Source organism: Plecotus auritus (genome assembly GCF_963455305.1).
Source record: "Plecotus auritus genome assembly, chromosome: 7".
NCBI lineage: Eukaryota > Metazoa > Chordata > Mammalia > Chiroptera > Vespertilionidae > Plecotus > Plecotus auritus.
Window position 1 is genome coordinate 110,068,476 of NC_137774.1, and position 26,686 is coordinate 110,095,161.

The 26,686-nt window shown below is 39.9% G+C and overlaps 1 pseudogene across 1 annotated transcript; it reads right to left on the reverse strand.

The window, feature by feature from the left end:
• Positions 1–2,662: 2,662 nt before the first annotated feature.
• LOC308252743 (transmembrane protein 161B-like) lies at positions 2,663–4,322 on the reverse strand (annotated as a pseudogene). The gene is made up of 2 exons: positions 3,157–4,322; positions 2,663–2,939 (listed from the first exon to the last, which is right to left on the reverse strand). The product of its transcript is annotated as a transmembrane protein 161B-like (transcript).
• Positions 4,323–26,686: the final 22,364 nt, after the last annotated feature.

Consider the following 26,686-nt stretch of genomic DNA (forward strand, 5'->3'; position numbering starts at 1 on the left):
GAAACATTGATGTGAAGGAGAAACATCCATTGGCTGCCTCCTGCACGCCCACTACTGAGGATCGAGCCCAAAACCTGCACATGTGCCTTGACTGGGAATTGAACTGGTCCCCTTTTGGTGCACAGGATGATGCTCAACTAACTGAGCCACACCAACCAGGGATACAATGTAGTTCTTTAATAAAAATGGTTGTATCACGTGAGATTCTTTTCAAGTCCAACACGGGAGAACGTTTACATACAAAATAAGTGTTATACTTTGCTGTAATCAATTTTAGTGTTGTTAATGTATCTCAAAAAATATATGGAATGCTTCTTTGGAAATACACATGAAGTATTATTAGGCTATATCCACACTTTATTTTCAACCAAAGAGTTTCATTCAACTCAAGCACTATTATTCAGTCTTTTAAAATATCAACTATTTGCAAAATATTTAATCTACACCAAAATGCTGGAATTTGCTGTACTGAGATTATTCAAATGTAAGTGAATCACAAGCCTTGAAAGTAATTCCAAAAGAAGTTTCAAAAATTGCTTTCAATAGTAACAATAGCACTGAAACACAATACATAGCCTCTAAAGGCAGTTATATGGAAGAATATTTACTTATAAATTCTACTATTTGTTAGAAAAAACAAACTTGTTTATTTTATATTCATTTACTTTATAACCCTTCATTTTGGGTATTAGTGTAAAAAGCATGAAAAAAATTTTACCATTATTTTTTCATTTTGTTTAAATTTTTTCAATCAAATCACCTCAATTTCTGAGCTATAAAATAAAAATTTAACATTTCTAATTCTGGACACCACAAATGTAAAATAAGTCCTACTTAACATGGATTTAAATGATATCTATAGATTTGTTTAGAGTTGGAAAGAGTCTGATTTTTTGAAAATGACAGAAAAAATTTTCATTTAGGAGAAATCAACTAAGCATAAAATATGACTATTCTCACATGGGCAACACAAATAAATTGCTTGCTCTAATAAATTCTCAAAATGTGTTTTAATCTCATTTCAAAACAAAGAAAATTTTTGGATACAAAGACATCTCATTCAATAATGTTTCAACATACATTCAGCAACTTAAAATATTATAAGGATACTAGGGGCCCAGTGCATGAATTCGTGTACCTTGAAAGGAACTGTGGGCCTCGAGGCTGTGGTGGGCATAGGGGTGGGTCTTGGCCCATCCTCCATGCCCCCACCTGGTGCCTCCTGCCACGGCCCCCGGTCCCTTCTCTGCTGGCAGCCCTGTTCCCGTCACCACCGCTCCCACATGGTGATGGCGTGGAGCGATTGGGGCCAGCACCAGCAGTGGGTGCGAGAGGCAGCTGCTGGCCCTGATCACCCCTTAGGAGCAGGGGGAGGTGGAAAAGCCTTGAGGGGCAATTGGGGCCGGGGCCAGCGCCGGGCACTGGCAGCAGGTGCAAGCAGTGGCTCCAGTGTCAGCAGCAGGTGCGAGCGGGGCTGGAGCTGGCGGCAGGTGTGAGCGACGGGTGGGACTGCGGCGTGCAGGAGCAAATCATTTTCAGTAACCATCAGAGGCTCTCCCCGATGACAGTGACTGGTGCCTTGCCTTGATCTGGTGCCCCACTCACCTGCTCCACCATCCTGCCGTGGCCGACGCCCACCATGTTCCGTGCTCTGCCACCTGCTGTTGATGCTCACCATGTTCCACCTGCACCCCCTGGTGCTCAGCACACGTCATAGCAACTGGTTGTTCAGTTGTTCTGCTGTTGGACTATTTGCATATTAGGGTTTTATATATATAGACAATATTTTCATCTTTAAAATCTCAATATATTATATATTTAATATATAATATATACAATACATACAGGTAATCAGCAGAATTACAAAGTAATTTTTAAAAGTCTGATCAATATTGATATTTTTAGATTATTAAAAAAAACAATTTAGGATCATAAAATAAAATAAAATATGGGAGTTCCAAACTTAACAGCAAGATTGCAAATGTTCATATAGCTAGTCATTTTAAAAGATCCCTCAAGTTGGATGGAATACATTTTAAAACCATACTCTTGCTACCTTCAAGCAGCAGTATTTGCAGATATTAAGCATGTACATCTCTATTAAATTTATTATGCAGCTTTCTTTGCTGTCATATACAGTAGCTATTTCTTCGTTTCTATTGGATTTTTTTGTTGTTGTCATTTGAAGAGCGACTAATATATTACCAACAGAAACAACTTTAGCTCCTTAACGTCCTCTAAAACCTGGCTCAGTTTGAAGAGTGTTCTACAGGCAGCCACATGAATATTAACACTACCTTAATACCACTAGGAGCAACCAATAACGAAGTCATATGAAAAGTTTCAAAGACTGTTTTAGAGGTTTCTGTAAACCAAGGTAATCAGAAGTATTACCCTTGCAGATAGCCCTCTCTCACAGCAGTTAATACAAGGAGTTAAAATTTCCAATGCACTTAATCTATTCTGTAATTTTGCATATTATACCATTAATTCACCCTGAGAATACAGAGGAAGCATTTCAAACAAGATATTCTGGTATGTTGTTTTTTTTTCCTTTTGTGTTTGCTTTCTTCTGTTTTGTTTTTGTTTTTGTCAGCCCTTCAAGGGCACAAATATTTGAATCCCAAGTGTGACTTGGATATCCTTTTTTGTTAACTGAGATTCATGTCACAGTGAGATACTGGCGATAGAAAAGCCCAAAAAGGTTTGTAGAAAAGAGACACGCAGCAATCAACCAGGTTAGAAAAGACAGAAGTCCTCAAAAGAGCAGAGGAGTGAAAATGTTTTTTAAGCTGCTCAGTGCCACTGTTACCTGTGTAACAGTTACCTTCACCTTCCCATCAGCAAATGGTAATTCAGAGTAAACAGAATTGGATGGTAGACTATTATCCACTGGCAAGGTAGAGATAGATTCTGGATAAATGCCCCAGGATGATGACCTAGTGCAGTGGTCGGCAAACCGTGGCTCACGAGCCACATGCGGCTCTTTGGCCCCTTGAGTGTGGCTCTTCCACAAAATACCACGGCCTGGGCGAGTCTATTGTGAAGAAGTGGCGTTAGAAGAAGTTTAAGTTTAAAAAATTTGGCTCTCAAAAGAAATTTCAATCGTTGTACTGTTGATATTTGGCTCTGTTGACGAATGAGTTTGCCGACCACTGACTAGTGTTTTTAAAGCAGAGTTGTGTGAAGCAGCATCACCAGTGGTGCCACGTGCAGCAGTGCCATGACACAGAGGTAGCTCCACTGTACTTACTTGCCCTGCTTCTTTCTTCATCGGACCCACACACTCCTGGGCTAAGCTTAAGTAAGCCTGCATGTGACTACGCATCAGGGCCAGCCGCAAAGCACACAGCAGGATTATTAACCAGAGTCGCAGAGTATCGAATGTAGCTTCTGTCATTAAAGGGACACTTCCTTTACCCAATGGTGGGTTCACAATGTAGTCTTTGGTGATTGGTTGTATCCAGAGCAGAACCATAAATAAAGGTGCCAAGAGGTTGATATGAAGTAATGTTTGTGTAATTTTTTCTGTTGCCAAATTCAGGGCATCCAGATGCATTTGAGCCAGCCATAATCCAAAAAATGTCAAAAAAAGCCCCAAAGAACAGAAAAGAGCCAGGAAAAAATTGAAAGTAAGTTTTGAAACAGGACCCTGAGATTCTAAACCTTGCTTTTCAAGAAACTGCATCGCCCTGTCTGAAAAATTTGTAAATCCTGTTTTGAGTCCAAGTTCCAGATAATTTTCTGTTACAATCAAGACTGCCATTGCTTTCACAAAGAAAAAACAAAAATTCAAAGGCAACACAGACTGATCTTTCACCACCATCTTTTACTTTAAATAGTGTGTAGTTACGAAAATAGAACTTTGATTGCAAAAGACAAAACAAGCAGGCACCGGACTAAGCTGATATGCATTTCCTGTGTGGGCTTCATAAAAGTGTAGTAGACTTCAGTTACTAGATACACAACTGTAGCAGCCACTGTGAAATCCACCAGCCACTGATACTCTGGGAAGTAATGCAACACAAAAGTAATGCAACACTTCTGTAACTGACTTTGTTTCCAGATGGAGGTCAATATCCTTTGGAATGATTAGTGGTTTACTTTCAATATGACCATTCATTATATTTCCTATCTTTTTTGCTTTTCTTTTTTTGCTGCTTCCCTGCAAGTATTCTTAATTCTTCTTCTGTAGGATGTTGATATCACCTTAAACTGCCTTTATAGAGTAGCCATCGAGCAAGAGAATAGTGAGGTATAATCTTGTGCATGAGGCTGGCCATCACCATGGTAACAACCAGCTGTATACCTATTACACCCATGACGCCAAGCACAGGTACCAGCAATCGAGTCACGGCGACTGTCCAGGACCTCACCTCAGCCAGAAACCTCTCCACTCTCTAGTGCTTATTTTAAAATTATTAACATCCTATCTAATAAAGAGGGAATATGCTAATTAACCATCACTCCATCACAAAGATGGCTGCACCCACAGCTGAGGCCAAGTTCTCTTAAGGAGCCTTAAAGAGCAATCAGCAGGGACCTGAGGCTACCCCTTCCTCCACCCACCCTGGGGCTTGACAGGGGACCTCAGGCCATGTCCCCCACCCAGCGGGGTTTGACAGGAGACCTCAAAGTGCACTTCCCGTCCTGGTGCTGGGCTAGGGGACCTCAGGCTGCTCCCCGCCCCCGCCCCAGCACCAGGCTGGGGGACCTCAGGCCATGCCCCCCACCTGGTGGGGCTTGACAGGGGACTTTAGGCCACGCCCCCCACCCTGACACCAGGCCAGTGGACCTCAGGCCGTACCCCCCGCCCCAGCGCCAGGCTGGGGGACCTCAGACCTCACCCCCACCTGGCAGGGCTTGACAGGGGACCTCAGGCCACACCCCCCACCCGGCAGGGCTTGACGGGAACCTCAGGCTGCTAACCCAGCCCCAGCACCGCGCCAGGGGACCTGAGGCTGTGCCCTCCTGTCTGGTGGGGCTTGACAGGGGACCTCAGGCCGTGCTCTCTACCCAGCGGGGCTTGACAGGGTACCTCAAGGTGCACCCCCAGTGCTGGGTTGGGTGAACTCAGGCCGCGCCCCCTATCCAGCGGGGCTTGACGGGGGACCTGAGGCTGCACCCCCCTGCTGGTGTGGCTTGACAGGGGACCTGAGGCTGTGCCCCCCTCCCAGTGCTTGACTGGGTGACCTGAGGCTGCGCCCCCCCCCCCCTCCCATCTGGCAGGGCTTGATGGGGAACCTCAGGCCATGTCCCCCGCCTGGCGGGGCTTGATGGAGGACCTCAAGGCACGCTCTCCCTGACCCTGGTCTGGGCTGGGGGACCTCAGGCCATACCCCCCGTCCTGGTGCCAGGCCAGGGGACCTGAGGCTACGTCCCCTGCCCAGCAGGGCTTGACAAGGGTGGGACTGGCTGGGTCTGGATCTAGCCCAATGGGGGGATGGGTGGCCGGGTCTGGATCTCACAAGATTTTGAGGTGCATGTGGGTGGGCGGGGACTTGACTTTGGGTCCCATGGTGTGGCCCAGACTCTGATAGGAGGAAGGTTTTTATATACATTTTTACTAATTTTCTTTCATCTCTGACACTTCTATTATAGAGAAAGGGAAAATAGCAATATTAAATTATTTCCTCTAATTAATCCCCTTTTAATGTGCACGAATTTAGTGCACTGGGCCACTAGTGAATTAATAAATAAATTGTGAATATACAACAAAGTACATAAACACAGGAGCTAAGATATTTGCAAATCCTGTATAATAAAAGGGTAATATGCAAATTGACCAAACAGCAGAACAACTGGAATGCCAAGGACCCTCCCACTGGCCAGCCCTGCCTCTGAGTGGGTCCCCCCTATCCTGATCGGGGGCGGGGCTGCCCCTCAAACTGCCTGCGGCCCATTGCCCCAGCTGGCCCATGGCCTCTCACCCCAGCTGGTCCACCCCCAATCATCCCCCATCTGGGTGGGCCAGCTGGACCCCACCAGTGCACGAATTCATGCACCGGGCCTCTAGTGTATATATACTATATATAACACTTTAAATATGTTGTTACTATTTTGACATATTTGCTTTATATTTATTTTTGAGAAATTAAATGTTAACAATACATGAATTTCTTCTCTGTGCTTTTCAAATTTATTCTTATCCTGATATTATTGCGCTTCATGTCCTTGCATGTTTTTGAACTATGACTATCAATGTCTGTCTCATAAGCAAGAAAGACTAATTATTTTTTAATCAAGAACTTCAAAAATAATATCAAACTGATTCAGCAGTTTTACTTTTTAAAATCAAAATTACTTTGAAATCATTACTTATGGTGAAACATGTAGAATAATTTAGTGTATTTTAACTAATACATAGTTTTTCATTGTGAAAAAAAGAAGTTACTTATTCTGTAACCTATAGAAGGACAATTAGGATTTATCATTTGCTATTAGGAGCAGTGTTGCTGTGAATGTCCTAGTAAATATTTTCTTTGTGAGAGTTTTTCTAAGTGCAGATTCATAGAAGAGTTATTTCTGGATCATAGGATGTGCACATGTCAACTATGATAAGTATAACCAAATAATTCTCCAAAGGGCTTATTATACGAACTTACATTTCCATCATCAGGATATGAGAATCTCTTTCTTCATATCCTTGTTGATACTTGTTATAGATGTATTTATTTTCATCAGTTCTGATTGATGTGGAATACAATTTCAATGTGGTCATGATTTTTATGACTGAATTTGAACACTTTAAGATACACACACATACACACACACACACACTGTATTTTCTTTCTTTTTTTTCTATTTTGTTTATTAGATTCCAAATATAAGTGAGATTATATCATATTTGTCTTTCTATTTTCTTTATCCATTCATTCATTGATGGACACTTGTTTCCATATCTTGGCTATTGTGAATAATGCTGTAATAAATATGGGAGTGCAAATATTTTTTTGAAAGGAGTAAATATCTCCTATCAGAAAAACTCTCAGAAAATATCTCTTATCAGAGAAACAGGAATTTCTGTAAATGATTACAATCATGAAATCAGAGTTTTTTTTTCTCTTTACTAGATTGACACATTATTTCCAAACTTCTTAACATTCATATATTTCAAATATTACAAACAGTAAGTTATATGTGTTATGTGGAGCTAGAGTACTACACTTTTGTACATAGGGTAAATGACCAGATATTTACATTTAACTCAAAAGTGTATTTCACTATCAAAATAGGGCTGCATTACGTATTAAAAATGAGGCAAACTTTAGTATTTAATTAACATTGTAAGAAAGAATATTCCTGTTAAAATACCAACTTAGAACATGTGTACATTATTAACTCCATAATTTCTTAGAAGAAACAGTTTTGACATCAGCTAAAGGTTATGTATTAATAAAATTAGCACCTCAAAAATTAGCACCTCATAATCTCAATAAATATTAATATAACAATTAGACCCAATATTTGAAAATGAAACTATAATGTAAACAGAGGTAGGATGCCTTCAAATCTATGCAGAAGAGCTGGAAATAACAGAAAACTGAAAAGAAACAAACAAGGAAAATTTAGCCTTTGTACATCTTGGGTAGGACACAGAATCCTCTGAAAATAGCCCCTCTGAGGAGTTGAACCAATGTTATCTCTTGCTTATGTCAAGATCTGGGAGGGTAGGGAGCCTGAAAAAGCATGGTTGACTCCCACTTGATTCCAAAGAATGGCAGAAACTGTAAATCTATATTTAGATAAGCCTGCCATGTTTTCAAAAAGCAGACTGTTAATGTGGAAAGGTATCGTCTAAAAAAGGCGCAATAGCTCTTTGGCTGATGATTTGGGAAATAAATGCAAAACTTCCTTATGAAAAATTCTTAACATATAAAAATCCACTTCTAGCCGGAAAGAATACCTGAACTTTGAGAGTGTAGATGTACCCACAGGATAGTATTATCTATGATACTATTTAAGCATGTTAACTTACCTCAGTCCTTTATCACCTGCTCTGTACTATCCTTCAACTGGTCTATTAAGAGTGGATGACATTTTAAAACGAGTGCTAGCCAGAAAGGATCCAGAAGATAAGACATGCCAATCAAAAGGAAGATGAAGAATACAAACCATAAAAATATACAGCCCTAGCTGGTTTGGCTCATTGGATAGAGTGTCGGCCTGTGGACTGAAGGGTCCCAGGTTCCATTCTGGTCAAGGCAGCCGATCAATGATCCTCTCTCATCATTGATGTTTCTATCTCTCTCTCCCTCTCCCTTCCTCTCGGAAATAAAAAAAAAATGTTAAAAATAATAAAAAATATACATATGATGTAGATGAAAAATACAAATAGTTTCCTATAAAGTCAATATTCTCTAAAAAACTACTGAAATAAGAGCTATAAAAACTCAATGAAGATAGAATAAGATTATTAAAAACAGATAAAAATAATCTCAAAAAGGAATCTAAGCCAAACTATTTTATTTTAAGGAAGTATTCAGTAATGTTCTTATAGACCAGGTCAATGTAGAAAAGTAGATTTCTATAAACTAACAATTAGATAATATTGTATTTTAAATTATATAAATCACACATGTGAAATAAATCTAACCAAAGGCAACTGAAGCAAATCTTTTATATGCAAAATGCCATCTGAAAATGTATGTAATATATAAAAGAACTAAATAAATGAAGAGGCACATAATGCTTATAAGTAGGAAGACCCAATAGTGTAATAATATAAACTTTCACTAAATTTACCTCTAAGTTTTTTTTAAATGTATTTTATTGATATTTTACAGAGAGGAAGGGAGAGGGATAGATAGTCAGAAACATCGATGAGAGAGAAACATCGATCAGCTGCCTCCTGCACACCCTCCACTGGGGATGTGCCCGCAACCAAGGTACATGCCCTTGACCGGAATCGAACCCAGGACCCTTCAGTCTGCAGGCCGACGCTCTATCCACTGAGCCAAACCGGTTTCGGCTTACCTCTAATTTTAATCAAATATTACTTTTTGTGAAATATAAGATCATCTTAAATTTGATATGGAAAGTTTTAAGCATCATGTCCTATTGAATATCAAGCTGTAAAGATATATTAATTAAAGTAGTATTCATGCAGGGTAGACAAACAGAACAGAATAGACAACTGATTTGCATTTGTTCAACCATCCTTGTATCCCAGCGACAAATCCCAGTTGATCATGATGTATGCTTTTTTTTAAATGTGATGTTGAATTTGGGGAATGTAAATCAGTTCAGTACCTATGGAAAACAAAAATTAAGAATAGAATGACTGTATTATTTAGAACATCCATCTCTAGTTGTATACCTAAAGAAAATGAAAACAGTTCAAGGTCATGTTGAAAATCATTAGCCAACAGCAATTTTGACCATAGGGCAGATTAGAATTGATCTAAACCTGACTCAGTTATTTAAGAAAACAACAATTGATGGATCAGTATCTCTATCACAATTTGCTTGCTGGTGTGGAGCAACTTTGATAGTACTTTTGTTGTCCCTATGCCTGCATAGAGCCTTCTTTATTGATGTGTAGAAGAGCCACAATGTGATGAGATGCTGTTCAATAATCTATGTAGCTACTATATTTATTATCTTTTACATTAGTTCCTTTGAATAAATAAGCACCCATTAATAAGCCCAAAGCAGATTATATATCTTCATTTCTTTCTCTCTTATATATCCTCTTCTTATATATGCATATAGCCTAACTCTATCCTGACCCATGCCCATGGATTTTAGTGCCCAACCTTAATTCATTGTCACTATTTTCCTTTATCAACATAAGTCTTGAAATGTTTTTGCTCTGTAATCTTTTCCATCTTTCCTGTAGAACCATTCTTGATTTATACTCACTTTCTCCCCTTTTCAGAATTTCTACTATGCCCTGCTTTATTCCTGTTTTATGTGGAAGTTATGCAGCCCTGAATGAAATTGCTGGTTTGGGGAAAAACTCAAGGTGGTGGTATGAGGTGGTACTAGGTCCTCTTATAACATCTGGCATAGATATTCAAGGACTTTATAATATTTATCACCTGTGAGTTCCTATGCTCCAGAGTCTCTTTTACCTTGAGTAAGGTTCACTTTTCCTCTCATACAGATGTATCCTTACATGAAAGCCAGCCCCAACAGGAAATAATAATAACAGCTTACAATTATTGAGGCACTTACTAGAAGTCAGGAACATTTATTAAGTGCTTTATGTGCATTCTTTCATTAGAGGGACACAATGAAATATACAACACAATTTCCCATAATTTCTTTTACATACGGATTTGAGTTAGGGTTGGCCAAATAACAAGTTTGCATAAAATTTGGAAGACAGAAATGAAGCAGCAGCCATTACTTTCTGAAGGTCATCAGATCTGGTAGCTAAAAGTGACTGACTTACTAAATTCTCTCACCAGCTCCAACTGTCTAATCATGGGAGTGCTCAAGAGGGTGAATAATTCAGAGAGGTGGGCACAGCTGCTTAATGAGTTTTATCTGACCCACTAACAGACCTTTTTGGACTTTAATTTCTCCGACCCCCTACAACTGTGCTAGGGAAAAAGTCACTTATCCTATCTAATAAAAGAGTAATATGCAGATTGACCATCACTCCAACACACAAGATGGCTGCCCGCATGTGGTCAAAAATGACTGCCCCCATGTGGGCACAAGATGGCCCCCACAAGATGCCCAGCAGGGGATGGCAGTTGGGGGTGATCAAGCCTGCAAGGGAAGGCAGTTAGGGGTGACCGGGTCAGCAGGGGAGGGCAGTTGGGGGGGACCAGGCCTGCAGGGGAGGGCAGTTGGGAGTGACCAGGCTGGCATGGGAGGGCAGTTAGGGGTGACCAGGCTGGCAGGGGAGGGCAGTTAGGGGTGACCAGGCCAGCAGGAAAGGGCAGTTAGGCATAAATCAGGCTGACAGGGGAGTGTTTAGGGGGTGATCAGGCTGGCAGGCAGAAGTGGTTAGGGGCAATCAGGAAGGCAGGCAGGCGAGCAATTGGGAGCCAGCAGTCCTGGATTGTGAGAGGGATGTCCGACTGCCCGTTTAGGCCTACCAGGATCAGGTCTAAACGGGCAGTCAGACATCCCTCAAGGGGTCCCAGATTGGAGAGGGTGCAGGCTGGGCTGATGGACACACACCCCCATGCACGAATTTCATGCACCAGGCCTCTAGTTCTATAATATTCATAGTGGTTTAGGTTTGTGACTGAAACTTACTAACACAAAGAAAAGGCGCGTATTAGAAATATTAGGAATGAACCAAAAGAATGATCTTACCCAGTTTATTTCTTCTTATTATTTCCTTGTTTGAGGACATCTGACTTGCCTGTAAAATTAGATGCAGAATCTCAACGACTGCTCACCACCTTACTTCTACCCCATCCCACTCCCCCTGGGCTTCTCACTGTTCCTTATACTCACTCAGACCTTTTGCTCATTCTGGTCTCAAGATCTCAAATCAGTCTCCATGCACAACTACCTAAAGCTTACCCACCCTTTAGAGCACAACTCAAGTTTGATTCCTTCTCTTTTCTGGCCTTAGCAGTCCATGTTGACTTTCCCCTTCTCTGAATCAATGTCATTTAGATGATCTCTCTATGTCAGGAAAACCATTTACATAGAGTACTTAATACTTAGTAAATGAATAATACCCAGTTCCTAAACACAAGTACTTTATAATCTGTAAGTTTTTTAAGTAAAGTACCAATTTTCCAACATTCCCAGATAAAGACTGGATTTTAATTTATGTTGACTTTTAGAGAGATAACTTGAAAAATATTAAGACTCAAAGTGGGATCATTATAATTCACATCCTCACCTTACATAAAATTGAGGTTGGAATTTAAATAATCCAACAAACCCTCCTTATCTTAAATTTTACTATTCTTTTCTACAATGTGTTCTTTGCAGTTCTTTTCTTCATTCTGCTCAAAGTAAAATGGCAGCCAAATGATTAAATAAAAGGAGGCATAGGAGGGACTCAAACAAGCAAACTAACAAACTAGTATTCCCAGCCTGGATTGTGATCAATGTAACCAACAGTCAGGGCTGCCTACATAGTACTCACAGTCCATCTCTAAATTCATGAGTACTTGTGTCACAATTGTCAACTTTCAAAAAAATGTTTAATATCAGTTCAACTAAAAAAGGGTATCCAAATGTCTAAGACTCTATTAATATACATAACATGTAGAACTGTAACGTTTGGTGGATTGAAATTTAATATAATCACCAGTAGCAGCAGTTTAGTCAGTCCACCACTTCCATTCTTGTGACTACACAGAAAGGACAAATGTGGCACTAACCTAGGAGTGAAACACAACAGAACGATACTTTAAAGAGGGCAAATTTGAGTGTTGGGACCTAAAATACTAGTAAAGTCCCTTTATTTTGACATGAAGGTGGATGAGTGCTACCAAGAAACAGTTTCTCTCAACTATCCAGGTTATTAAGCTATCATCTCTTGACTTCAACTTCACACACTGTACTCTGTTTTGTGATACTGGAACTGGGATGCTACACACTTCTCCTTTGTTGGCTTGCTCCCTGTTAGACTCTGCCGATAGGAGGCACTAAAGGCAGACCGGAAGGCTTTCTGGTGACATCAGCAGCAGCAGCACTGCTCACCTGGACAGCAGCATTTTGTCCAGCAGCAGTCTGCAGTCTTTCCAGCATTCACAGAATCAGCTTTACTGTATCCCTCAGATTTCAACACCAGCTGTGCTGAATTCCCTCCTCAGAGGCTTTGGGTTTTCGCTCTGCAGAGCCCTTTCTTTGAGCTTCTAGAACAAGGTGAGGAGTGCTTCCTCCTCAGAGGTCTGGACCCCAGCTCCCAGCTCATTCTGAGCTCCTCAGCACCTGCACTAACTAGCAGTGCTCTTTTGGGAGAGGTGTAACCCTCAGTGCTACAGGATCTGCCCTGCAAGCTTCTAACTCGTAGTAATCTCAACTTCTTCCCTTCTCCCCAACCTTAGGTGTCAAACTGCTTACAGGTGATTACCTTTGTGATTACTCAGTGATTTCTTTTTGCTTTTTTAGTTTCCCAATACCTTGTTAGTAATTCTTTATGTTAAACTAGAGGCCCGGTGCACGAAATTTGTGCATGGGGGGGTGTCCCTCAGCCCAGCCTGCACCCTCTCCAATCTGGGACCCCTCAAGGGATGTCCGACTGCCCGTTTAGGCCTGATCCCACTGGACAGTCGGACATCCCTCTCACAATCCAGGACTGCTGGCTCCCAATTGCTCGCCTGCCTGCCTTCCTGATTGCCCCTAACCACTTCTGCCTGCCAGCCTGATCACCCCCTAACCACTCCCCTGCCAGCCTGATTGATGCCTAACTGCTCCCCTGCCAGCCTGTTTGCCCCTAACTGCCCTCCCCTGCAGGCCCAGTCACCCCCAACTGCCCTCCCCTGCTGGCCTGGTTTCCCCCAACTGCCCTCCCCTACTGGGCTGGTTCCCCCCAACTACACTCCCTTGGAGGCCTGGTCACCCTTAACTGCCCTCCCTTGCAGGCCTGGTCCCTCCCAACTGCCCTCCCCTGCTGGCCTGATCGCCCACAACTGCCCTCCCTTGCAGGCCTGGTCCCTCCCAACTGCCCTCCCCTGCTGGCCATCTTGTGATGGCCATCTTGTGTCCACATGGGGGCAGGATCTTTGACCACATGCGGGCAGCCATCTTGTGTGTTGGAGTGATGGTCAATCTGCATATTACTCTTTTATTAGATAGGATAGAGGCCTGGTGTATGGGTGGGGGGTCAACCGGTTTGCCCTGAAGGGTGTTCCAGATCAGGGTGGGGGTTCCCTTGGGGCGTGGTGTGGCCTGGGCGAGGGGCCTGTGGTGGTTTGCAGGCTGGCCACGCCCCCGGCGACCCAAGTGGAGGCCCTGGTATCTGGGGTTTATTTATCTTCTACAATTGAAACTTTGTAGCCTGGAGCGGAGCCAAGCCTTCTGCTCCCTCTGTGGTGGCAGCTATTTCTGTTGGGATTTATTTATCTTCTGTAATTGAAACTTTGTAGCCTGGAGTGGAGGCCTGGGCTGGCCAGGGTGTGCGGAAAGCTTGGCTTCCTCCATTGCCGGGGAAACCCAAGCCTCCCTTCTGCTCTCTCCATGGCTGCAGCCATCTTTGTTGGGTTAATTTGCATACTCTCTCCTGATTGGCTGGTGGGAGTGGCTTGTGGTTGAGGCTTGTGGGTGTAATGGATTGATGGTTAATTTGCATATTACTCTTTTATTAGATAGGATACTCTTTGTTAAATAAATTGGCCTGTTTTTGTCTCCTGATTGGATTCTGACCAATACAGAAATAAACTCCACCCACAAACACAAAACACAAAGCCATTGCTCTTGATCAGACTTACAGAGGAAACAGAATGAATCAAGCAAGGCCTTCATTTATTAACAAAACAGAAAAAAACAAGGGCCATGAGTTACTTAGAAAAAAAGATACAGCATGAACTATAAAGTCCAATGTGAACAGGTATATTAATAACCCTATAGAAAGAAGAGATATATTGGGAAACAGGAGAGAACTTATAAATAATTATACCCAGCACTCTTTAAAAGATGTAAAAAGGTATTGCAGCCATATTTTTAAAAAGTTGTTACAAAAAGAGGAAACATAAGAAAATAAAGGGTTCTTAAAAATGAAAACTTCCATAAGTGTAATTAAACATTTTTTTCTTAAAATTTTAAAAATATTTTTTAATTGATTTCAGAGAGGAAGGTAGAGGGAGAAAGAGTCAGAAACATCAGTGATGAGAGAGAATCACCAATCAGCTGCCTCTTGCATGCCCCCTATTGGGAATTGAGCCCACAACCCTGGCATGTGCTCTGACCTGGAATCCAACTGTGACCTCCTGGTTCATAGGTCAACACTCAACCACTGAGTCAAGACATCTGGGACCATAGTGTAATTTTTAAAAAGTAATCAGTACTTAGAATATACTTATCTAAATTTTATAACCTAACAAAATCTCAAAACACTAAATGTTAAAAATAAAGGACCATTCTAAAATCACCTGGAGCCTAAAACAAATCATCTAAAAGTAATGAGGTTTGGACTTCAGATCAGCATTATGAATGAGGGAGCCATCCCAGAGTTAGAAGGAAATCACATAGCACCAAGAAGAATATTTAAGAGAAGAAAATGGATCCCATTAACCACATTTTGTGATTAAGAAAATGACTGATCTTAGCAGTAATATGAAGTCAACGGCATACACTTGTCATTAACTACAAATTATTTGATCTCTCTTAACCATAGTATAATATGGAAAATATAATAACTATCTCATAGCTCTCCAAATGTATTATGTTCTAAGCACATAAAACTAAAGCAAAAGTTATAGAAATAAGTATTTCAAATGCCAAAGCAGAAGAGTATGATAAACAACATTCTATAGTTCAGAGATATAGTACAAATTTATATATAACTATAAAAAGACATTTATGTTCATATAATATTTATATACATCTATCTACTTCTGACTGTACTTGAATAATCTCACTCTATTTCCAAAACCAGTTTGTCTTTAAGTAAAGGAGATCTTTTAATTTCTATTTTACTAAAAATAAATAAATTGGGTCTTAAAGGAGAATCTTGTTACTTGTTTACATTTATGTTTTAATTATAATAGTAGAAACAACATTGGAAACATGATATCTTGACTCCCAATTCAATACTTTTCATAAAGGTTGTGCTCTATTATTAGTAGCAGTAGTTATAATTTCAATTTGTTTTTTGCCTAAAAGATAATTTCACTATGGTGTCATAATTGAAACCATGGTAGTAGACAAGATTACCAGGGAGAAATGCATTAAATGCAAAAAGGGGGTGGGTGTTAGATGTCATGATCCACAAGAAGAACAGAATTTAAAGAAAAGGCAGAACAGCCTGCAAATGGAGAAGAAATAGCCAGAGAAATAGGAAACAAACCATGGGAGTGAGTGTACTTCACAGAAGACAGTTAGGAATATTTCATTAAACAAGTAAAGTGGCCCAAAGGGTTCAGTTTTGTTAAAAGGAAATGTGTATTGGTTTTAGAAACAATAAAAGTCATTGGTGTTTGGGGCAAGAGAAATTCCAATGGAGTGGCAGGAACAGAAGGTAGACTATTTTGAATTGAAGAGTGATTTGAAGGGAAGGTTAGTTTGGAGAATTATTGTTGATAAGAATTTTGTGTGTGAAGAAAGGAGGATGAGAAGCAGCTAGAGGAGAGTGTGGGTCATGGGGAGATTTATCTGTGTTTTGTTTGAGGATGGTAGAAACTGAACATATTTAAATGTTGATAAGAACAAGCCAACAAAAAGGAAAAGGTTAAAGACACAGGAAAGAAAAGTAAAAATCAGTAAACTGAGGTCTCTGAATGAGGAGACATCCAGAATATAGTTTTTGGAGTACACTTTATATAGGAGGATGAAATCATTTCCACATGCAGGAGGGAAGGAAGGAAGAATGGTAGGGATGCAAGTAAGTGTGTGGCCTTGGTGGGGAAGGGAGTTTGCATAAGTACTTTATTAATATTGAGATGTAATAGGCACTTAAAGATTTTGAATCCAATGGAGACTATAGAAAATGGAAACAATAGCTTACTTGGAAAACCCAGAAGGATTCTTAGGCAGCATCAAAACTTGAGTTATATTTGAGGAATATGAATTTATAGTGCTATTAAGCCATATATGTAGTTTTGTGATTTTTCTCCCATAGCAATAAGCAAATAAATAGTTGGCATAAGACCAAAATCTGAAGAGGAAGAAGAAGAGACTGACTCCCTGTTTACATGTGCAAACCATGTGTAATTCAGGGAAACTGGAAGGACTTCAAAAATATCACTATAGCTCCTGGTAAGGAAAGCTGGCCCAACTACTAAGAAGCAGGTTTACACATGTCAGACATGGTTCAAGCTATTAGAATTTCATTTATGTAACCATTCTGAACTGAACTAGAAACTTACATGTATAATTACCAGAGTGGCCCTATGATCAGATAACAGGGTATGAAAAAAGTACCCTTTCTTCATAATAAATTATGAAATTTATAAGTGCCCTGATAAAATTCCAATAACACACTGTAGTTTGCAAATAAGGATGTTTCTAAGGTCATGAGTCACAAAGATTAACTGGTTCCACTCCTTAATGCTTTAGATTTTTCAGATTCTTTACATATGATAGAACTTTTAAAAAAAATTGATCTTAACAAATAAGCTGTTTTTAAAATTTAGCACAGAATTTAACACTATTTTAGCATTTTCAGGATTTCACACAGTTGTTAGCTCCCTCCTTGCACCTCATTAAACTTCCAAGATAATAACCTCTCCTGGATTTCCACTTTACCTGGCTGTTCTTTCTTCTTCCTGTTTGATTCAGCTTATTTTTCTGTTCCATAAATTTTGAGATTCTTCTCTACATTTACTTCCTATTAACCTCATTCAATCACATGCTTATAAATACTATTGTTGATTGCTCCCCATGGAATCTTGGAGGTATATACAAGTTGATTGTATAGTTTGAATATTTCATTTAAATAGTATGGAGAATAGCATGAAATGTTTTGAATTAACAAGGTTAGGTGATGAGTACACAAGTGTTAATTATATTATATTATTTATTCTAGGACTTGAAAAAGTGCCTAAGTGTAATTTTTTAAAAAATGAGCTTCCTCTACTAGGAATTTAAAATGTATTATGCATTAGTTGATTCCTTCCCTGTGTTTATGTCTTCTGAAGTTTCCTTTCTCTATATAAAGACAATTAAATTAATACTGCTATGCTGTGCAAACTGGTTCCCCTTTAGACCAACGGACTTCTTCCACAAACTTGTAGAAATGTTGTTGAATGACAGGTCACAGTCTTCAGCTTCTTTGAGAATTGCTTCTGCTGAAGAAAGCTGCCTTTTCCATGTTCAAGTCTCCTTCCCTGCGTAGACCACATTCAACAACTCATTGACAAATGAGTATGATGGCCCAGTCCCCTTCCCACAACTCAGACCAGTATAATGGGCCATTCCAACTTCACAGTTCCCTGCAGGGTCCTCTGAGGCATTATTGTGATGGCACCACAGCCCACTTCTCCCCTTCTCAGTCCTACTTCATTCATTACAGTTCACATGTGGTGAGTCCAAGAGCATTTCTTAATGAACTACGACCTTGCTAATCTACATTGTGCAGCCTGCCTCCCATGGAAGCCACTATTCCAAGAGATAGTATAGCATGTTGGAAAAGGAACCAATGATTGAAATTGATATGGGCTTGTTTTAATCCTAGTTCTGTACCAATTCTCCAACTTGGACTGCCTGAGTCTTAATACTTTCCTCATAGAATTTTTTGAGAATGTTTTAGGTTTGCAATAACTATACAATAATGATGTTGACAATAATGTTTATAATTATTGTTGCCGTTGTTAAAATCAGGAATTATTACAGAATTCAGAAAGAGCCATAATTGTTCCAACCTTTCTTTTCCTTCCCCCCCACTTCCTTTCTTCCTCCCTCCCTCCCTCCCTCCCTTCCTCCTTCCCTCCCTCCCTTCCTTCCTCCCTCCCTCCCTCCCTTCCTTCCTCCCTCCCTTCCTTCCTCCCTCCCTTCCTTCTTTTCTCCCTCCCACCTTTCCTTCTTCCTCCCTCCCTCCCACCGTCCCTTCTTCACTGAAATCATATGTGGAACCCTAATATTTAACTTCTAAAGGATATCAGCAGAGCTCTATAATTCCCCCAGAACACACTATTAAAACCACCAACCTGGAGGCACTTTAAGGACTAAATCTGGTAACTCCAAAAGAACAAATTCATCATGACACAATGGCATGTTACAAGCCAGACATTATTAGCATTAGGCTTCTGGTGGATTTTTCTACAATCACAAACTACCATGAGAAAATAAACATATATCTTAGCAGGGGAATATGAACCCGTTGAAACGTCTATAAGCATTTCAGTGTATTCCTTAGCTCACCGTTGTTAAACTTCCTTTTTGAGGAAAATATAAATCACCTTTTCATGTGAGTCATCAATTTCACTCTCTTAGTTAACTAAATCCCTTTTTTTGGAATCCAATATGAACAAATAGTGGTCAGCTTTGTTTTTATAGCCTTAAAATCTTGAAAATATTAAAAGATTGCAGGTCTTTGTTTCCCTTATGTGATTTAAGGTTTTTGTATTGACTGTCTACTTTGTACCAACTGCTTTACCTATGATACTTAGCCTTAAAATGGTCTTTTTAGGTTTATTAGCCTATTTCAGAATGCAGAAAGTATGTCTCAGAGGTCAACTAACTATCCCAAGTTAAATAAGAAAGAGCTAGGATTTGAGCTTTTGACACCAAGCTTTACACCATCTTCACTGTGCTCCTCTGCTTCATAAATTAAATCCTATTATCCATATGAATTAAGAAAAAAATGATTTACATTTTGAAACAAAACCTTTAAAATTCTGGGTTATTAAGGCTGGAGATTATAGTTGGAGATCTAAATAGGTTTGTGATTGCTTCTTTGTTGGTATTTGCCATTTTAGGGACTGTGGTAATTAAAACCGAAAACATGTTGGGCAATATTATGTTACTTACATTGTTTTTCTACTTGCAGTTCTGTGTGATTTAATGTATGTAAAATTTGGGAGTTTCTTGCGTGTGAAGGTATTAATGCTATCAAGTAACCCAGACATATTGCTCAACTTCCCAGGTGTAACGATGAGCTGTCAGGTGTAGTGTGAACACACTCTATCTCATATTTTATGATATGTTTGACCTTTAAATGGGAAAATTCTTATGAAGTCATTGTTCCCAGACATGCTGAAGTAACTTCTACTGAACTTAACTCTCTCACCATACACAACTCTAACACTGGGCAGAATATATGTTGGCAACTGTTTTATATCATGTAGGATTGTGATCCTTAAGAAAAGAGTTACAGGAAAGGTGAGCTCCACATTCTTTTAGGTTTCGCCCTAAAAATATCCTTATTTTTTAGACCAGAGTTTAGAGGGGCAGAAGTCAATTGGAGAGTATGACTCCACTGAGCTGGCTGGTGGAAGCTGGAGTTCAGGCCAAATGAAAAGTATTTCAAAAAAGGAAACTCTGCCTGGCTGGCATGTCTCAGTGGTTGATTGTTGACCTATGAACCAGGAGGTCACCATTTGATTCCAGGTCAGGGCACATGCCCAGGTTGTGGGCTCAATCCCCAGTTGAGGACATGCAGGAGATAGACAATCAATGATTCTCTCTCATCATGGATGCTCCTATCTCTTTCTCCTTCTTCCTTTCTCTCTGAGATCAATTATATATATTTTATTTATATTTATTTATATATATATATTTTAAGGAAACTCTGAAGATAGTCCTCAAAATTTCTGTGGGGTTTTATTTCCCTCAGACCTTATGCTGAGACCTGAATTTTGCATGCACACAAGACTCCATGAAGCCCAGCAGGAAGAGGCAATGACAGGCAGATAGCTGAAAGTAAGGACCAATAATCAACAAGCCGAAAAAGTTGAGTATTTTAATCAGTCAGAGCGAAGAGACCCTACTGAGCATTTAGTTGAGACCTATGTTAGTCTGTCCAAACTACCATAACAAAATACCACAATAAAACTTTACTTTCTCACAGTTTTGGAAGCTGGATGTTCAAGCTCAGTGTCGCTGCAAGATTGGTTTCTGGTAAGACTTTTCTTCTCAACTGAAGAGGCTGGCATCTCCTGTGTCTTCACAAGGCCTTTTCTCTGTGTGCATGCAATGCTGGTGTCTCTTCCTCTTCTTATAAGGACTAGTGTTCTTAAAGAAAAGCCTCACCTTTATGACCTCACTAACCTTAATTACCTCCTTAAAGGCTCGCTCTCCAAATATACATTAGGGGTTAGGGCTTCAATGTATAAATTTTGGAGAGAACACAAATCAGTCCATAACAAAACCACAAAGTAGTTGTGCTATAAAAGAAAGGACTACATGCTAAAAAGCAAGCTTGACAGATGCAGGATGACCTGTAGATGAGGTCATCACTTGCCAGATCTAAACCAAGATTGTTTATGGAAGAAATCAATCCAGGCTTCCTATGCTGTAGCCTCACATGATCTGTAATTCTATATAATAAAAGCCTAATATGCTAAGTTTCTGGTCATCTGGTTGTCTGTTCAACCAATCAAAGTGTAATATGCTAATGATATGCTAAGGATGCTCAACAGCTCGCTATGATGTGCACTGACCACCAGGGGGCACATGCATGACAGGTAGGTTAGCTTGCTGCTGAGGTCCAGCTGGATCAGGACTGAGCAAGATGGGCTGGACACGCCCTGGAGCCCTTCCATGGTCCCTCTCTGGCTGGCCAACCTCCTGAATCCCTCCTCAGCCCTGATAGTGCACCAGTGGGATAACTCGACCTGGCCTGTGCCTTCTTGCAATCCAGGACCCCTCGGGGGATGTCGGAGAGCCAGTTTTGGCCCGATCCCACGGGCCAGGCCGAGGGACCCTACTGGTGCATGAATTTGTGCACCGGGCCTCTAGTACAATATAAAGTTACTATATATGCAAAGTACCAGGACAATGGATTCCATAAACAAGATTAAAAGCAGTAAGTAGATACAGTTAAGATGAATTTAACATTGGAATTAGCATACAGAAATTGTAAGCAAGTATTATTAATGTGTTCAAGAATGTAAAGGAAGATGTAGAAAAAATAAATGAAGTTCTGAAATCCTAGCAGAGAAATTTAAATAATAAAACAGAACTAATAAAAATTCTAGAAATAAAAATATAACTTCTATGCTCTAGGCCATGGCAATTCAATTTCAAACTGGCTGTCCATTTCTTTTTGTAACTTTCTATAAACTTTGTCAGGGAGGCAAAAACACAAATTACTTACTTTACTTCAAGAGGCCAAATATATTGACTTTCAAAAAAAAAAAAAGAAAATATAACTTCTAGAATAATAAGGTCACTGGGTGGACTCAGAAGATTATGTGCTATAAAAGTAAAGATCATTGAACTTTAAGGTAGGTTAATTGAAACTATGTAACCTAAAAAGCAAAGAAAAACAAAATTAAAAAAATAAATAAAGTGAACAGAGTCTTGGTGACCTGTGGGACAATATCAAACATTTTATATAGGTGTAATTTGAGTTTCATAAGAGGAAAAGATAGAGAACATGGCCAAAAATATTGAATAATGGACCCAAAGTTCTCAAATATATGTATAAATGTCAACTTAAAAATCCAAGAGGCTCAGTGTATCTCAACTAGATTAAATGCATAGGAAACCACACCTATGGACATTATAGTCAAACTATACTAGTAAAAATCAAAGGTAAAGAGAAAATTTTAAAACAAATCAGAGAAAAATAAAACATTGCATATAAAACAGCAATGGAGAAAATAAAATGGAATATAAATTTTTTAAAGTACAACTTAAAAGTACCATTTAGAGAGGCTTCGAGCTCTTAAACATTGGTCTGAAACGTACCCTTAGGTAGAAAACTGGAACAAATATGGAACTAGTCTTGTGTGTTTGTCTTCACTTAAGAATCACAGCCTCGAACTGTCTGAAAACCTAAGACACTCAGCAACAAAAACAACAAAACCTATCTCCACTGCACTGAAAATTACAAAGCATTATAGAGATAAATATAAGAGGTCCTACATAAATGGAAAGATATACCACATTCATGGAAAGAAATACTCAAATTTGTTAAGATGTGAATTTCACAAAAATCTAGCAATCAGGTGGGCAAAGGGGGAGAAAGTGAGGGACATCTGAAACAGTGTCAACAATTTAAAAATCCAGCAATCAATTAAATACAATCTCAGTTTGAAGCTCATCGGTTAGGTTTTTGTGGAGGTTTACTGTTTCTCTGGTGACAGGAGAAGAGTTGACTTTGGGTGGTGGGCACACGGTTGCAATATACAGATCTTGTAACATAGAAACCCACACCTGAAACCTGTATGTTCATATTGACCAATGTCACCCCAATAAATTTAATATAAATAAATAAAAAAGTAAGTAAGTAAGTAAGTAAATAAATAAATAAATAAATAAATAAATAAATAAATAGAATGTATATGGAGCCCTGGCTGGTGTGTCTCAGTTGGCTGGGCACTGTCCTGTGCACAGAAGGGCAGCCAATCTATCATTATCTCTCCCTCTCCCTTTCTCTTGCTCTAAAAAATCAATAAAAATATTTTTTAAAAATTAGAAAAATGTATATGGAAATGCATAAGAACTAGAATGGTAAAATCAATCTTGCGATAAATAAGAAATTTTGAGGACTCACAGTATGTATAATTAAGAGTTACTATGAATTTTCAATAATTTATACAGTATGATTTTAGCCTAAAAACAGGTAAGGTAATCAATAGAATAGAATCCAGAATCCAATTATATGGTGTGAGTTGACTTTTGGCACAGATGCCAATAAAATTCAATACAGAAAGAAACCTTTTCATCATATTGTTGGAACAACTGATTAAACTTATTAGAAATTATTTTAAAAATAATCTACCTCATAGCATATATAAAAATTTAAATGTAAAAGCCAACAATATAGAGCTTCTTAGAAAAATAAGAGAATGTTTTCACAACTTGGAGTGATCAGAAAGCAGTAAATATGTAATAAAATAGATAAAATTTAACTTCTTTAAATTAAAAAATTTCTCATCAAAAGAACCTCTTAAGCATATGAGAAATCCTACGAGAAAGTATTCACAATACATATATTTGATGAAGATCTTGTATCTAAATTTTATAAACATCTCTGATAATCTATACTAATAAAAGGGTAATATGCTAATTAGACTGGGAGACCTTCCAGACGTCCTTCTGGACAAAGCTATGGTGGCAGGGCTGAGGCAGAGGTAGTTAGGGGTGATCAGGCCAGGAGGGGAGGGCAGTTGGGGGTGGTCAGGTTGGCACGGGGGCAGTTAGGGGTGAGCATGCCAGTGGGGGGGGGCAGTTGGGGGTGATTAGGTGGGCATGGGGGGCAATTGGGGCAATCAGGCTGGCAGGCAGAGTGGTTAGAGGTGATCAAGCAAGCAGGCAGATGAGCAATTAGGAGCCAGCAGTCCAGGATTGAGGGAGGGATGTCTGACTGCCAGTTTAGGCCTGATCCCAAGATCGGGCCTAAACTGTTAGTCAGACATCCCCCGAGAGGTCCCAGATTGGAGAGGGTGCAGGCTGGGCTGAGGGACACCCCCCATGCATGAATTTCATGCACCGGGCCACTAGTTTAAAGATAAAAAGACAACACCTTAATTAAAGTGAGAAGTCTCTTTTTTTAAAATAAATCTTTATTGTTCAGATTATTACAATGGTTCCTTTTTTCCCCCCCATAGCTCCCCTCCACCCGGTTTCCACCCCACCCTCTGCCCTTACTGCCCCTCCCCCACTGTCCTCATCCATAGGTGTACAATTTTTGTCCAGTCTCTTCCCACACCCCCCACACCCCTTTTCCCCCTGAGAATTGTCAGTCCACTTCCTTTCTATGCCCCTGATTCTATTATATTCATCAGTTTATTCTGTTCATCAGATTTTTTATTCACTTGATTTTTAGATTCACTTGTTGATAGATGTGTATTTGTTGTTCATAATTTTTATCTTTACCTTTTTCTTCTTCTTCCTCTTCTTAAAGAATATCTTTCAGCATTTCATATAATACTGGTTTGGCGGTGATGAACTCCTTTAGCTTTTTCTTATCTGTGAAGCTCTTTATCTGCCCTTCAATTCTGAATGATAGCTTTGCTGGGTAGAGTAATCTTGGTTGTAGGTTCTTGCTATTCATCACTTTGAATATTTCTTGCCACTCCCGTCTGGCCTGCATAGTTTCTGTAGAGAAATCAGCTGACAATCGTATGGGTGCTCCCTTGTAGGTAACTAACTGTTTTTCTCTTGCTGCTTTTAATATTCTCTCTTTGTCTTTTGCTCTTGGCATTTTAATTATGATGTGTCTTGGTGTGGTCCTCTTTGGATTCCTTTTGTTTGGGGTTCTCTGTGCTTCCTGGACTGGTAAGTCTATTTCTTTCACCAGGTGGGGGAAGTTTTCAGTCATTATTTCTTCAAATAGGTTTTCAATATCTTGCTCTCTCTCTTCTTCTGGCATCCCCATAATTAAGATGTTGGTACCCTTGAAGTTGTCCCAGAGGCTCCTTACACTATCTTCATATTTTTTTATTCTTTTTTCTTTTTGCTTTTCCAGTTGGGTGTTTTTTGCTTCTTTGTATTTCAAATCTTTGACTTGATTCTTGTGATCCTCTAGTCTGCTGTTGGATCTCTGTATATTATTTTTTATTTTAGTCAGTGTATGCTTAATTTCTAGTTGGTCCTTTTTTATATCCTTGAGGGTCTTGGTAAATTTATCAGCCTTTTCTAGAAAATTCTTGAAAAACCTTATAACTGTGGTTTTGAACTCTATATTCAGTAGTTTGCTTTCCTCCCTTTCTTTCATTTGTGACCTGTTTCTTTGTCTCCACATTTTGGCTGCTTCCCTGAGTTGATAGAGTGGCTTTGTGTGCTAGGTGTCCTATAGGGCCCAGTGGCTCAGCCTCCCCAGTTACCTGAGTTTCACACTCTTGGTGCAACCCTTTATGAGCTGTGTGCACAGTCTTGTTGTAGTTAAGCCTTGATTGTTGTTGGTGTCACTGGGAGGAATTGACCCCCAGGCCAAGTGGCTGTGAGGATCAGCTGTGTCTACGCTAGGAGAACTTCTGTGCTGGAGACACTCTTATGAGACAAGACTTGCAAAAGCCTCTGTGCTCAGCTTGGATGGGGCGGAGTCTCAGGGCAGAGCAGACAGCAATGGCTTCCTGTCAGCCATGCCCTAAGAGGCCCCTGGGTCTCAGTGTCCCATGGTAATCACTGCAAGCACCTCTGAGAGAAAGCTGCCCTCGAGTTTTGCCTGCTGCCAGACGGTCCAGTTTCTCCCCAAATGAGTCTGGGTCCCCAGAGTCTTGCCTGGAACTGGAGTTCAGAGCAGTCGGGAGCTTTTGTCTCCCTCCCGATTGAGAAAGCCAGCTGCGTAGTCAGTTGCCAGCCCTCTCCATGTGCGCACCTCGGTACCTCTGCCTTCCACAGTTCCTCTGAGTCTCAGTGTGTTTTCTCTTTCCTGACAATCCAGTTTCTCCCCGTATGAGTCTGGGTCACCCAGAACTGGAGTTCATAGCAGTTGGGAGCTTTTGTCTCCCTCCTGATTGAGAAAGCCAGCCGCGTACTCAGTTGCCAGCCCTCTCCGCATGCGCACCTCTGTACCTCTGCCTTCTGCAGCTCTTCTGAGTCTCAGTGTGCTTTTCTCTTTCCTTCTAGTTGTAGAATTTCCACTCAGCCAGCCTTCCTGTGATTCTGGATGATGTCCATTTTGTCTTTTAGTTGTAGTTTTGAAATTGTTGTACGAGGCAGCAGTTTAGGTGTTTACCTATGCCGCTATCTTGGTTTCTCCATGAGCAGAAGTCTTGAGCAGACACTTTCTAACATGTGATATTTGAAAAACTAATAAGTACTTGAAAAAGTTCTCAGTAGTTATTAGGGATATAAAAATTAAAATCACATGAAATGTCACTACACACCCACTACAATGGCTATAATTAAAAAACAACAACAAAAACAAACTAAGCAAATGTTGGTAAAGATATGAATCCCTCAAATTTTTATATTACCAGAACCAAAAAATTATCACTATGTATTTATTAAAAATAAAGACATATTTGTATTTAAGTAGTATTTATAG